Source organism: Cricetulus griseus, chromosome 2, assembly GCF_003668045.3.
Source record: "Cricetulus griseus strain 17A/GY chromosome 2, alternate assembly CriGri-PICRH-1.0, whole genome shotgun sequence".
Classification (NCBI taxonomy): Eukaryota; Metazoa; Chordata; class Mammalia; order Rodentia; family Cricetidae; genus Cricetulus; species Cricetulus griseus.
The window spans coordinates 135,970,460-135,983,611 of record NC_048595.1 but is presented as its reverse complement, the minus strand read 5'-3'; the positions used below and the strand labels follow the sequence as shown (position 1 = coordinate 135,983,611).

The following is a 13,152-nucleotide window of genomic DNA, read 5'->3' as shown; positions in this document are numbered from 1 at the left end:
ATGCAGTAGATGCCAGGAAATAATCAAACTGAAGGCTGAAATCAATAAAGTAGAAACTAGGAAAACATTACAAAGAATCAATGAAACAAAGATTTGGTACTTTGAGAAGATCATCAAGATAGAAAAACCTCTAGAGAGAAGAGGAGAGAGAGAGAGAGAGAGAGAGAGAGAGAGAGAGAGAGAGAGCATGCTAATTAAGAAAATCAGAAATGAAATGGAGGATATAACAACAGACACTGAGGAAATCCAGAGAATATCAGGTCATACTTTGAAAACCTGTGCTCCACATAATTCAAGAATCTAAAGGAAATGGACAATTTTCTGGAGAGATATAACTTAACAAAATTAAACCAACAACAGATAAGCAGTTTAAATTGATCTATAACCCCTAATGAAGTGTCAGCAGTCATCAAAAGCCTTCCAACCAAAAAAAAAAAAAAAAATCCCAGAGCCAGATGTCTTCACTACAGAATTCTACCAGAAATTCAAACAAGAGTTGAAACCAGTACTCCTCAAATTGTTCCACAAAATACATGCAGGAAAGACATTGCCAAACTCTTTATTGGGGATACAATTACTATGATACCCAAGCCACACAAAGATACAACTAAAAAAGAGAATTACTGACCACTATCCCTCATGAACATCAACGCAAAAATACTCAACAAATTATTGGTGAATCAAATCCAAGAACACATCAGAAATTCATCCACTATGATCAAGTAAGCTTCATCCCAGGGATGCAAGGATGGTTCAACATAGGAAAATCTATCAATGTAATCCACCATATAAACAAACTGAAAAAGACAAACAACATGATCATCTCACTAGATGCTGAAAAAGCCTTTGACAAAATCTAGCATCCCATCATGATGAAGATCTTGGCGAGTACAGGGATAAGAGGAACATAACTAAGTATGAAAAAGCAATATATAGCAAACCAACAGCCAACATCAAACTAAATGGAGAGAAACTAGAAGAGATCCCTCTAAAATCTGGAACAAAACAAGGCTGTCCACTCTCTCTATATCTCTTCAATATTGTACTTGAAGTCCTAGCTAGAGCAATAAGACATCAAATGTAGATGAATGGGATACAATTTAGAAAAAAAGAAGTCAAACTTTTACTATTTGGAGAAGACATAATAGTATACATAAGTGACCTAAAAAAAAACTCTACTAGGGAACTCCTACAGCTGATAAACACCTTCAGGAAAGTATCAGGATACAAAATTAACTAAAAAACATCAGTAGCCCTACTCTATACAGATGATAAATGCAATGAGAAAGAAATCAGAGAAACATCACCCTTCACAATATCCACAAACAACATACAATATCTTGGGGTAAGGCAAACCAAAAAAGTGAAAGAGCTGTATAGTAAGAACTTTGAGTCTTTAAAGAAAGAAATTAAAAAAGATACTCAGAAATGGAAATATCTCCCATGCTCTTGGATAGGTAGCATCAACACAGTAAAAATGGCAATCTTGCCAAAAGCAAGCTATAGATTCAATGCAATCCCCATCAAAATCCCAACACAGTCCTTCACAGACCTTGAAAGAACAATACTCAACTTTATATGAAAAAAAAAAAAAAAACCACCCGGGATAGCCAAAACAAACCTGCATGATAACAGAACCTCTGGGGACATCACCATCTGTGACTTCAAGTGCTATTATAGAACCATAGTCCTGAAAACATCTTGGTATTGCACAAAAATAGACAGATAGACCAAAGGAATCAAATTGAATATCCACACCTATGAACCACACACCTATGAACACCTGATTTTTCACAAACATGCTAAGTCTCTACAATGGAAAAAGATAGCATCTTCATCAAATGGTGCTGGCACAACTGGATTGGGACACGCAGAGCACTGCAGATATATCCCTATCTGTCACCATGCACAAAACTTAAGTCCAAATGGATCAAAGATCTCAACATAAATCTAGCTACTGTGAGTCTTCTAGAAGAGAAAGTGGAAGATACCCTTTAACATATTGGTACAGGAGCCTGCTTCATGAACATAACACCAGTAACACAGACATTGAGATCTACAATTATTAAATGGGACCTCCTGAAACTGAGAAGCTTCTGTAAGGCAATGGACAGAGTCAATAAGACAAAATGACAACCCACAGAATGGGAAAAGATCCCCACATCTGACAGAGGGTTGATTCCCAAAATATACAATGAACTCAAAAGCTAGACACCAAAACACCAGTCAATGAAATTAAAAAGTGGGGTGCAGAACTAAATAGCAAATTCTCAACAGTAGAATCTAAACTGGCTGAAAGACATTTAGGAAAGTGCTCAAAATCCTTAGCCATCAGAGAAATGCAACTCAAAACAACTCTGAGATACCATCTTACACCGGCTAGAATGGCTAAAGTCAAAAACACCAAAGACAATCTATGCTGGAGAGGATGTGGAGAAAAAGGAACACTCCTCCATTACTGGTGGGAGTGCAAACTTGTAAGACCACTCTGGAAATCAGTATGGTGATTGCTCAGGAAAATGGGAATCAGTCTACCTCAAGATCCAGCAATTCTTGTCTTGGGCACATACCCAAATAATGCATGTTCATAGAAGGACATATGTTGAACCATGTTCATAGCAGTGTTGTTTGCAATAGTTAGAACCTGAAAACAACCTAGATGCCCCTCAACTTAAGAATGGATAGAGAAAATATGGTACATTTACACAATAGTGTACTTACTACTCAGTAGAAAAAAAAAATTGCAATGAAAATTTGAAATTCGCAGGCAAATGGATGGAACTAGAAGAAACCATCCTGAGTGAGGTAAGCCAGTCACAAAAAGACAAACATGGTATGTACTCACTCCTATATGAATTTTAGACATAGAACAAAGGAATACCATCCTACAATCCTCTTCACCAAAGGAACTAGGAAACAAGAAGTTTTCTAAGAGAAAAATGCATGGTCCCCAGAGAATGAGAAGGGCCTGATCTCCTAAGCTAATTGGGAGAATGATGGCTGGGGAGAGGGAGCTGGAAGAATGTGAGGAGGAGAAGAAGAGGGGAGAGGACAAAATGCAGGTGCAGAAAGGTTGAGTTGGGTGAATAATAGAGGAGAGCAGGATGACAGATATCATAACAGAGGGAGCCATTATTGGTCCCAGGACAGATCTAGCACTAGGGAGATTTCCAGATCTACAAGGATGACACCAATTGACAATCTAGGCAATGGCGGATCATCTATCCTAAATGCCTTTCCCCTATAATGAGACTGATGACTACTTTTTATGTCATCCTAGAGCCCTCATTCAGTGGGTGATGGAAGCAGAGGCAGAAACCCACAACTATACACTGAACTGAACTCTGGAACCCAGTTGCAGAGAGGGAGAAATGAAGATCAAAGGGGTCTGGACCAGGCTGGTGAATCCCACAGAATCAGCTGACCTGAACAAGAGGGAGCACATGGACCCCAAACTGCTGTATGGGAGGCCATCACAGGACTGATCCAGACCACTGAAAGTGGATGTCAATGAGGAGGCATGCTATGGGGCCTCTGGTAGAGGATCAGTATTTTTCCATGGTGCAAGAAGGGACTTTGAGAGCCCTTCACAAGTGAAGGGATGCTCTCTAGACCTGGGCACATGGGGGAGTGCCTAGGCCCTGGCCATGATGATGTTGAGGAATTTGGGGAGCCCCTGTGGAGGGCCCTGACCTCCATGGGTTGAGGAGGGTGTAGCAATTTGAGTGAGGGGGCAGGTGGCGGCTTGGGGGGAGCGGGGAGAGGGAGAAGGGATTGACATGTGAAATTATAATTTTGTAAAAATTAAATAAAAAAACAGAAAAAAAGAAAAAAGGGGGGCTGGCTTCTGGTTAGCTCTGTCGAGAAGGTATTCCCATTGTCCTAAACCCCTTCACTAGGCTGTGCCTTTAAAAATGTTTCATATGGCTCTGGGTAAATTCTTTAACTCTTTGGCCTTTGGAGACATTTAACAACCACACTCTTAACTTTTACTTTATTAAAAATTTTCATGCATGTTTGATTATGTTTGTATGCATGTGCACATGTTTATAGATTCAGGTGTCCTCACACATGTCGGAACATGCATGTGGAGGCCAGAGTACAGACTTGGATAGTGTTCCTCAGTCACTTTCTACCTCAATTTTTGAGAAAGTCTCAATAAACCATAAGATTACTGATTAGCTAAAAAGTCTAAATGTCCAACAAGCTTCATAGTCCCTTCCTGTCCTCATTCCCAGTGCTTGGACTATAGACACACACTGTTGTGCCTGACTCTTTATGGGCAGCCTGAGTGTCTGAACTCAGGTATTTGTGTTTGTGTGTGAGGGAACTTACAGAGTGAGCCTCATGCCTAGATCACAAACTATGGTTTTAGAATAGATAAATCTTGTAGATACACATTTTACTTGGAAGTGTCTTGAATTCCCGGACCAGTAAAATAAATATTAGATGCCAGTATAGATACGTAAGGCCTGTATAATTAAAACAAAAACTTAGCAAGGAAATTTAAGTGATCACATTGGATAATTACGTTATCTGATTCAATCACTGTAACCATAAAAAAGCCAAACCTAATTAGATAAGATTTAATTATCACTCGGAAATAAACTTTCATTCAGGATTTTTTTTTTCCACAAAAGGAGACAATATCAAAATTTGAAAAGTAAGTAAGAGAATACAAGATAACTGTCATGGAAAACAGCATGGCTATAATATTTTTTCAGTTTCAAATATTTTCCCCCTAAGCTTATGTTTAGTGTATTGTAGATAACTCACAGCACATCAGAGTGTTCTGGCCTATGGGTGCGCTTACAATTTTTTTCTGATGAATATTCAGTTTCCTCCCAGCATGAAGAAAGCCACATTCCACCTGAGTTCTACTTATATATCTATCACTCTGAGCTAATTCCTGAGTGAAACAGCTTATGGGGAGAAGAAGTGTTTATTTGAGATTAACCAATCTCAAATGAAAAGGCATTCACAAATGTATGATGGTCAACCATGTGGTGGAGAGTCTTCACACTACTATAGACCTTGAAGCAACGAGTAGCCAGAGCCAGTAGTTTGGCTGTATCTCTCAAAGTCACATGCCTAATGACTTCTTCTTAAAGTTTGGATAGTCTTGCAGTACCACATCACCTCTTGGACAATATGATTATGGAATAGGAGCCCATGACGGACATTTTATATCTTATCAATACAGCTTTTTTATTTTACATATATACTACCTGGCTTCCTTGAAATGAATATAAAATGTGCCTTGTTTTATCTTTTCTACTCTGAAAACATACAACCAATAATATTATACAGACTGAACAGGTTATATTTACAAATTTGTGTGTGTATGTATGTATACATGCATATATATATATATATATATATATATATTATATATATATATATGCAAGTAGTAACAGTTAATGAAAAACAGTTCAGAAGTTTGAAAGAGAAGTAGGAGGTGTCTGTGGAAGGTTCAGAGGAGACCAAAGGGAAAGGATAAGTAATGTAATTTTAGTATAATCTCAAAAATAAAAGTAAGTATTTAAAAAAAAGAAAACAATATACTTTAAAATGTTTCAACATCTAAAAAGAATGTGAAGCAAATTGTATCTTTTCCTGTACATATTAGAAATGAAAACAAAATGTTCAAATGAGTTAGATTTGAACCACCAACATTATTTTTAGAAAATCAGAGCTACCTGAAAGTTTAGTGAACCAGAGTTATCACAAGCATGCTCCTTTTTCCATGACAATAGTAAACTGGCTCTGCTACCTTCTCAAATGTATGTATCAACTCTATGTTCTGTACATTCTAGCCATATTCATGCTGTTTTTTCAATTCAGTAGTCTAGTCTATAGAATTCTCAAATGTCAAAGTATGAATCCCTCTAGAAAAAGATGCACTGATCCTAAGATGATATTGCTGTGTGGACTTTTGATTCTAAGACAGCCTTTACCATCCCCTTAAACACAAGAAAAAATGAGGCATGTCTAGTTGATAAAGTCCACTGAAGGGAAGATGAACTTTGGCAGCTCTGGTCATGTTTAAGAAAATTGTATCAATGACTACTAGTAAAGGGGTCCTGAGGATATCTCAAGGTAGATCATCAAATGAACGTGTATTTTGTCAATGATCAGTGATCATTCTATTTAACCTGTTAGAAGCTTTCTGTTAAGGTACCTGAGTACATCCAGCAAAGCAAACCTTGTTTTCAGTTACCTCATGGGCATAAAACTTCTGTGAAATTTTATTCTCTTATTTCACTCAAAAAAGAAAAAAAAGAGAGAACAAAACAACAACAGCTACTTCTTAAATTTTTAAATATTTTTCTCAATTTGCAATAAAATGCATTTTATTTCCCATATACATGAATGCAAAATAAGCCTGTTTAGTGCTCAAGTGTTGTGAAGGATGCTTTATCTCTAAATAGAGCTTAATCTTAAAGTATTTTTTTTTAATCTCAATGTGAAACTGATGAGTAAGACCTCACAGGATGTTCTGAATAACTCAAGCCTCAGCTAGACCTCATGCCACTTTATTGTTTCATGATGTTTATAATGCATATTTTAAATGACTCATTTCTTGAACTTCTGCTCCATATTTTCTAAATGACTGAATCAAATTATACAGTAAAGTTCTTAGTGTTCCGAGGAGATCTTCCTCAGCAGTGCAATTTTACATTTCGAAGCATTTATAGGTGGAAAATGTTTGATTGAATTGATCTGCACTAATTTACACAGAAAAGCACATACTTGCATCTTTATCTTGCCGAGATAGCTTGCTTAATTCTATTTTTGGCCTGAGAAGCACTTTTATTCTTTCAAAAATAACAGCAATCTGAGAAAACATCAATCAGTTTCCAAATTTTTAAGGGTTTCTGGTCACTGGACCATGAAGGTGGACACAAGGAGGAACAGGATTGCAGGTTATAAAGGTGTTCTGACACAATCTTAACATTGCTCATCATGAGTGAAATGTGAATCACTTAACTCCCTGAACTTAACTCTACCAAAGTCTAGTAAAGAAATTGGAGTTGTCAAATACTTGTATTGATGTTATTACTTTAATTAGACGTAAGACCTGTTTCAAAGTTCCCTCATTAAGAAATTAAAGATTGAATAAAAGAGTCATAATTTTCTAGTGTGAGTTACCATTGAAATTTCTGTTCATTTATTTACTAAGTAGAAGAAGGAAATGCCAATAAGATCTTAGAATCTTAGAATGTATGTTTCTTTTTTATTAAAAATGTGTTTTCAGAGGAATTTTAAAAAGTGTTTGAAGTACTTCAATTAAGATATGAGGATTTAAAAAATCCCTATATTAAGGTCTTACAGTTGATTTTACATTAATAATATCTTTGTGCTATTTTTGTGATGATTTGAAGGTCAAAACCAAGCATAAATCACAAAATTTTACTTGCTAAAATAATGTATATTATACTGGGTTTAGTGGCGATATCTGTGAATATTTACAGTCTGCAAGAACAAAGAAATTTTATAAACTTAAGAACATGAGCTAATCAATGGAGCCATCTTCTTAAAATTTGTCTTAAATTTAAACATCAACAACCAATTTCAAGGGACAGGAGTCACAAAGTCATTCTCATTCTGAACATTCTCATTAACCATTGTGATGAAGCTGGGCGTTGGTAGCACACACCTTTTAATCCCAGCACTCGGGAGGCAGAGGCAGGCAGATCTCTGTGAGTTCAAGACCAGCCTGTTCTACAAGAGCTAGTTACAGGACAGCCTCCAACCAAAGCCACAGAGAAACCCTGTCTCGAAAAACCAAAAAAAAAGAAAGAAAGAAAAAAAAGAAAGAAAGAAAGAAAGAAAAAATTGCAGTGGATAAGTCAATAAGCTGACTAACAAAACAGAATAAATATCTTCTCTTTCACCTCCATCACATGGCAGTTCCTGCTACTTCAAAAGACAGACATATTATCCCTCAAAACTACTGCAAAATTTGTGTAAGCAAACATATGCAAACTCTACATTGCACATAATTGTTTCACACAAGGGTCTTTTCTTCCAGTGACATCTTTAATTGCCTAAGGAATGTCTAGATATCTTACTTTAGTATTATCTGTAGAACAATGAAGCAAAACATGTACAGACAACTGTATAAAATATTTTGGCATCTCCTGTAACTGTTGGTCTGTCTGGCTAATTCTCTTAGGTAAAATGTTTTGCATGTTATAAACATACAAGAAGTGTTTATAAGATACTTCGATGTTCGCAAGGTTTTTTTTATTAATATTTACATATGAACCACCAATTATTGGCAACTCCTTTTAGAATTTCTTTTGTTCCAAACCTTAGTGAATCCCAAAGACATGCACACATATTCTGTGTATTGAAAAGTATCATTAGGAAAGCTAGATAATAAAAGTTCTCTTATAGGGTTTCATACTACCTGTATACTAATACATAAAGCACAAATTATCCACACAACATAGTTGAATATCAGGTAGCAGCAACCTACTGCCATTGGAGGAGTAATGACCTTCAATTAGGCAATTTGCATTGCATTTCTTAACAATTTACTCTTCAATTTTTTTCTGGCAAAGCAACCCACAGAAGGTCACTTCCACACATAAAAATTTTTCTGAAATTGCTTTCCGTATACCAGATCAAGTACAACATGAAATTTTTATCTCCTGGAAATCAAGTGGAAGCCAGCTTTGCGTTTTAAAGCACAAAGCTCCTGCACCTACTGAAAACTTTGGACAGCTCTTCCCAGAATTCATTATTATAATGTAAACTCATTTTGTTATATGTACCTAAAATCATCTGCCACTGTGGCTCTGCTCCATTTGATAAACATTACATTACAAAAGGATTCATGTTAATCTACTTTTGTTTTAAAGTACAATATGGTTTTCTTTTTCTTTCTTTCTTTTTTTCTTTTTTTTTTTTTTTTTTTTTTTTGGTTTTTTGAGACAGGGTTTCTCTGTGTAGCTTTGAAGCCTATCCTGGCACTCTGGAACTCACAGAGATCCGCCTGCCTCTGCCTCCCGAGTGCTGGGATTAAAGGCATCTGCCACCAATGCCTGGTTTGCAATATGGTTTTCTGAACTTTGGGACTAAGTGCTGAGTTTCTTGCTTTAACTCTAATTACACATACAGTATTCATTTGTGAGAATTCATCATGGCAACATTAGAAATGTGTGTCTCATTCATTATCTATATGGGGTTCCAGATATTACCAAGAGTGACCAACATACTTTCATACCTCAAGTTTTAAAGATGCTTGTAGATTCCTAAAAAAGCTGTCCAATAAAATTTTCTCCCCATGAAAGGTGTAAAGAACCTCATTTCCAAAGTATCCTGGACCACCCAAAACTACATAAAACCCAACAGCAACAACAACAAAAAGAATCTAGTTAAATTACAACATGGAAAACATGGCTATGTATATCACTTTAGGCTATAATTTCCATAATAGAGTACCATTAAATGACTTTCATTAATTTTAAAATACTTTTTATTTCCTAAACATATTAATTGGTGATATGCCTCACCTGTCAACTCTGTGTTTTCAGTATTCATCATACCACAAAGTCCCATCCTAATGCCTCACTTGTTCTTTGCTTGTTTCTGTACTCATTTCTTTCCCAAGAGTGTTAGAGACCAGATCAATGGACAGTATTCCACAGTACTGGCTAACTGTAGATTGTTCCATGAACTAAGGACATGGTCTTTGGTCTGGGATTCCACTGAGCATAAAACATACCATACATACAGTTTGCTTCAATTTCTGGGAGCAATGTGGCAGATAATCTATGAGATGTCTCTAAGATCCTATCAAGGACATTAAGATTATTTTCTAGGGACATTTGTATATATTAACAAAATGGCTAGTAGACAATGAAAGTTAGCAAATGAGAAGCATCTTTAAGAGCTTCATGGAATTGATATCATAACTGTGGAGGGAGAAGAACCCCTGATGAGGTTATAGGTAATATGGGTGTTTACATGGAATTTCAATAGATAGTCAAAGCTTCCAATAAAACTTTTATTTCAACAATGCATGACAAAGGCTGTTGTTCAAATGCCACCCAGTGTGACAAAAAGTCCTGTAGTTCAAAGTTATTGTTGGCCATATTTCCTCAGTTACAATGACAATTGAAGCTTATCACTCTCAATGACAGGTTAAATTGGAAGACTTTACTACAATCTAGTTCTGGACATCTCCTCTCTGCAATGACTATTTTAATATGTGCTAACAACCTATTAGCATCATATAAACTAATATGATTCTACAGTTTAAAACCTGTTTGTTATAAAACCCATGCAATTCAGGGTACAATCTAAAACTACCAGAAATACCATTTTCCCAAGTCCCCATCACCACCACCAATTGGAATTTAAAGTTTCAACATAGTTTCCAGTGTTTTGGCACCATTACAAGATGAACAGATGTAAGCATTGAAAGGACCACTGCACTGTGGCATGCTCCCCTCAGAACACCCTATTAGGAACAGAACACACCCAAACACTAAGGTCCAAGCACAAGCCAAATACAATTAGATAGATGCTTTATTAAGCAAGGCAAAGAGACAAGGTGGCTGAATCTGAATTGGAGAAAAACTTGAAAAGTGTCAGTTTTAAGGAGGGGAGGGCTACTTTAGAATGATGTGTTGGTAAGCTCTAATTGGGAATTTTATTTAGTTTAATCAAAATAAAGAACTTTGATTACTGGTCATTGATGTTTTCATTCTTGGACCCTGGTGATCAGCATCAGAAATGAGTCAGTGATCAATTAAGGGAATAGACCCTGGTGGCTACTTTAGGAATGTAGTCTAATGGTCAAGCAAGGAAGAGAGGGATAACAGACAAAATTTGTCAGCACCATGTTTGCCATGCTTGGGCAAGTGTTTGCCATGCTCCAACTCGCTAGAGCCTTTCACAGTGTCTTGTCTCCATTACAAGATGAACAAATGCAAACTTCACCTTGGATAGCGGTGAAGATCAAAATATCTCTGGGAAAACAGATCAACAAATCCGGCTCCTCATTCTAACATTTCAAGTGTGTGTGTGTGTGTGTGTGTGTGTGTGTGTGTAATATATGTGTGTGTATGTGCACTACTTCAACTTTACCAATAAGGATCTTGTAACCAGATATTTCTGTCTTGCCTAGTCCCACAGCTGTTTAGTCTCCGATAAACATACAAAGTTTTATATTAATTATAAACTTTTGACCAATGGCTCAGGCTTCTTACTGGCTAGCTCTCCCTTAATTATTAACCCATTTCTATTAATCTATGTATATCCCTGTGTTCTTGGCTTACCAGATAATGTATTGGCATCTTACCTTCCCGGTAGCCACATGGAGTCTCTCTGGTGACTGCTTCTCTATATTTCCTCTTCCCAGAATTCTCCTAGTCAGGTAATCCTGCCTGGCTACTGGCCAATCAGCATTCACTCATCCACCAATAAGAGAAACATATATTCACAGCATACAGAAGGACCTCCCACATCAGGATATTATAAGAGAAAATAAGGTACTGCTATAAACAGGCGTTAGTTTTTTTCACATGAGTTTGGAGTCAGAATCCACAAGAGTTTTGACATAAATAATAGAGAATTTCAGCTCATACTGACCCTTAGTCAGGGAATCCCAGTGAAATGGTGCCTTTCAGGAAATTCTTCTCTTCGTGGGGGAGGCAATTGGAAGAGGAATGGGAGGAAGAAGTGCCTGGGAGAAACCATCTGCACACTCAAGAAGCCTGCAGAACCGGTGTGGTTTGTGCAGCCACCTATCCCCCACAGCCTATGTCGACTTTTCTAGACAGGTGCTAGATCTCAAAATTGCTGTGGTTGTTCAGAACTGCTACCAAGTGACCAGTGGAGACTACTGGGGAGATCAGCCCTGGCATTATCAAAGACTTAGGAGTCACATGGGCGGTATTGGGCCACTCAGAGAAAAGGCACATTTTGGGGGAATCAGATGAGTTGATTGGGCAGAGAGCAGCTATGGCCTCCCATAGGATCTTGAAGTGATTGCCGCTTTGGGGGGAAGTTAAATGGCGGGGAAGCTGCCAATGCTTAGAAGGTTGTTTTTCAGCTAATCAATTTCATCGCAGATAATTCGAAGGACTGGAACAATGTCCTTCTAGCCTATGAACCTGTATGTCCCAGGGTACCAGGTAGACTGCAACACCTCAACAGAGCCAGGAAACACAGGAGAAGCTGTGGGATAGATGAAATCCAATGTCTCGGATGTAGTGGCTCAAAGCACCTGAATTATTTATAGACATTCTATGATAGCACAGCCTATAAAGACCTGGCAAGACAACATGATGTGGATGGCATCCACATGGTGGTGCTTTTCTCGTGCCTGAATTTGTGGACATCATCAATGCCATACTGTGGAGGCACAAATAAGGATACACAGGACTAGGTATAAATATAGGTTAAATATAATTTATTCCGGGGAGAGGTCATAAACAGAAGCAGATGGCCGCTGCAGGTTCCCACTCTAATGATCAGCACAGGCTGCTCCTTCTGACCCGATAGGATGCAAGAGAGAGCCACCTTCCCGACCACAGACTAAACTCATTCCCAGTCATGTCCTCACCTGTGATCATGCCCAGAAGGGTGTGGTTAGCACCACAAGTGCAGGCGGGGTGGATATCTACCACATCAAGAAATAACCATCATGTAGCTCCCCTACCCTTCTGCTAAGCTAGGACTAGGGTGTCAAGAAGCTTGGTAAATGCTCCCACCAGTGACACACTTCTGATGATGTCACCATCTGCCCCATCTTGTGGCCTAATCCGCATTTACCTCCCAGAACCTGTTAGATCTTCCTACAATGGTTGGGACCAGTTCAAGGCTTTTACCACTTATTACTATGATAAGAAAGAAACAGGTCACCAATGTGGCTTCCTGATTAAGACGTGGAAGGAGTGGAACAAACTCTGTCCCTTCAGGCACAAGTCTTGTTGCACAGTAAGGGCAAATCCTCTTGTCTTAAGAGGCCAATGATGTACCCCTCTCCCACAGTTATGGAACATTGTACCGTATTTGTGAACTATCCTACATGTAAGGGAAATTAACATCTGCCCCAATCCCCAAAAGGACGAACTATCCTACATGTAAGGGAAATTAACATCTGCCCCCATCCCCAAAAGGACATCTCAATTG

General features: G+C 37.8%; 1 pseudogene; it reads left to right on the top strand.

Annotated features, from left to right (window-relative positions):
• The first annotated feature begins 11,631 nt into the window (after window positions 1-11,631).
• LOC100772521 lies at window positions 11,632-12,390 on the top strand (annotated as a pseudogene).
• Window positions 12,391-13,152: the final 762 nt, after the last annotated feature.